Here is a 2,888-nt window from a genome sequence, read left to right as displayed (position 1 = left end):
GGGGAACCGGCGAACAAGTGGACCGTCACAAAGGCCGAAATGGAGGAACAATGCAAGAAATTGCGTGTGGACCCCTTTGGCGACGTGGTAAGCCGCGTGGTGTCCTTTATGGAGCGAGTGAACAACATCATCGAGACGACGGGATGGAAATCACAGCTCAAGACCCCGAACATGCTCAAGACTTTCATCAAGGTGGTGGCATCATGCATCACCCCATTCGATGTACGCGATCGAGTTGAAGAACAGATGAAGACAGTCCAAGCCAGTACCATGGTGGAATTCTCCAAAATCCTGGCGGAACAACTCGAAAGAAAGTACCAGGCGGAGTTAGTAATGAAATCACGGGATGGCGACCGAAAGCGAGGGCGCGACTGGGATGAGAAGGGACAGCGAACGGGCAAGACCAGAGTCCAACTCAAGAACGAACAATACCAACGTGAAGCGTACTATCAGAATGGCAACGCCCCAGGCCCTAAAGGCGGTTATACAAAGCCGGCCCTGGTGGAACGTGGCCGTCGACGAACAAGTATGGTACCCCGGCGACAGCCCGGCGCACGTTCGACGACAGTGAACAGCCTACCAAGCGAGGTATGGCCCCGGCCAAGACGAACGTGGCGCGCTATGCTTTGTCTGCCAACAACCGGGACACCGTGCGCGTGAATGCCCAAACAAGAAGGAAGACTCAGCACGAGCTGATCACCTTCGGAAGGGCAAGAATGCGGCGAAACGCTTCAAGTATAAACAACGCAAGGCGGAATTGAAGGCGAAGCGAGCGGTCAAAGCCAAGTTAGCCGAAGATGGCTGTGAACAGCGATGGATTCGACTTAACGGAGTATTCGAAGTGCCCTACTGTCCCGATACTGGCGCCGACCAGAACGTTCTGCCCCAGCGGATGCTGGAAGAGTTGATGACGTTACAGCCTGACCTTACGGTGGTGACGCTCAAGGAGCCGATGATCGGGATGGCATGCAACAACCTGCCTTTTCAAGCGAACGCTTACGTGGACTTGGCCTTGCAGCTGCAAACGGCAGCGGGCCCAGTGAAGATCCCTGGCAAGCGGCGATGCTATATAGTGGCGGAAGGCGACGAGTTTCTAGCCTCCGATGACACCCTCAAGGCGATTGGCATCGACATCGATCGGCTGTTGGAACAGGTGGCGACCCTACAGCTAGAGGACGACGGAGATGACCTGGAGGAAGATGGTGACGCTCTAAAGGAGCAGTCCCATCGGTCCACCCTCCGTATCAAGGCAAGTATGGCCAAGCTACCCGAAGCCAAGGACGAAGTGGAAGCGGCACTCCAAGACCTGATCAACGAGGCCATCGATAACCAATTTCCAATCGAAAATGTGCAAGGTTTGTGGCGTGTCCTTACAAAGCATGACATATGGCGGCTCAAGTTCGATGGGTCTGACCCCCCAGCAAGGGTGAAACCATTGAAGGTGACCACTAAGGATGGATGTGTTCCGTACCGATGTAAAGGTCGGAAGCACAACCTCCTTGAAGAGAGGTTCCTCAATCTGTTTGCTAAAGAACTTTGCGACACGGGTGTCACCAAGCGCAACCAGCAAAGTGCATGGTGCAGCCCGGTGAACCCCGTCCTTAAGCCCGACGGCCGCAAGACACTAAAGACAGCAGACCAGTGGACAGACGACGACGTGCTGACGAACTACCGCTTGACGAACGACTACCGGGTGGTTAACTCGATGACCAAGCCCAAGGCCGGTACCATGCCGTTCCAAGCAACCATCCTCCAGAATCTGCGGGAGATGAAAGCTATGGGGGTTTTCGACCTGCCCAAATGCTTCTGGCAGTTCCCGTTGCACGAGGACAGTTGGGAGATATTGTCGTTCATGCTCAATGGCTGCGTGTATACCCGTGACAGGGTGATGCAGGGTCATGTGGACAGCGCGCTATGTGCAGTCCACGAACGAAGAGTGTTATCAAGACATGCTGTTTAAGAACATGCTGATCTGGATTGATGACATCTTTGTATACGCCGAGGACGTCGAGGCGTATGTGGTGGCTCTCGAGAATTTCTTCGATCGAGTGGCGCACTTTGGGTTTAAGCTGAGCCCGTCCAAAACCAAGCTGTACACACACGAGGTCAAGTGGTGCGGACGCATTATCAGCGGCGAAGGCGTGAAACAGGACCCGGAACGGATCCAGCACTTGTGTACCATCCCTTACCCTACGAACGCGGGCGACTTGCAACAATTTGTGTGTGCAGTCAACTGGTTGCGGGACTCCATGACCGAGTATGCACAGACGGTGGACCCACTCCAGCAGTGCTTGACAATGGCCCTCGAGGGTAAGGGCAAGAAGAAACGCATCGCGTCTGGTGTTCACTTGGAATTAACCGACGGCGAGAAGAAAGCGTTCGATGCAGTGAAGTCCAAGTTACGGGCGTCGGTTGAACTATCTCACCCTCGTGATGATGCAACGATGTGCCTGTTTACGGACGCCAGCGACTATGGATGGTCAATTGTGGTTACGCAAGTGGTGGCATTTAACGAAGCGATGGCGATCCAAGAGCAACACCATGAGCTACTACTATGCCAGTCGGGAATGTTTGCGGGCGCGCAGAAGTCGTGGTCAGTAATCGAGAAAGAAGCGTACCCGATTGCAAGAGCGTGCGAGAAGCTCAACTACCTGCTGATGCGATCTACTGGATTTCGCATGTACTGCGACCACAAGAACCTGATCCATGTGTTTGCCCCCGGTGAAGAGTGGAAAGCACACACCCGGGGGAAACTCATGCGGTGGGCTGCCATTATTGGCGGCTACCGCTATGACATTATACACATCGACGGTGTCCATAACCTATGGGCGGACATGATGAGTCGATAGGGCCAACCGATTTCACGTCTGGTGGCAAATCGAGTACTC

Source organism: Aphanomyces astaci, assembly GCF_000520075.1.
Source record: "Aphanomyces astaci strain APO3 unplaced genomic scaffold supercont1.32, whole genome shotgun sequence".
NCBI lineage: Eukaryota > Oomycota > Saprolegniomycetes > Saprolegniales > Verrucalvaceae > Aphanomyces > Aphanomyces astaci.
This window is presented reverse-complemented; position numbering follows the sequence as displayed.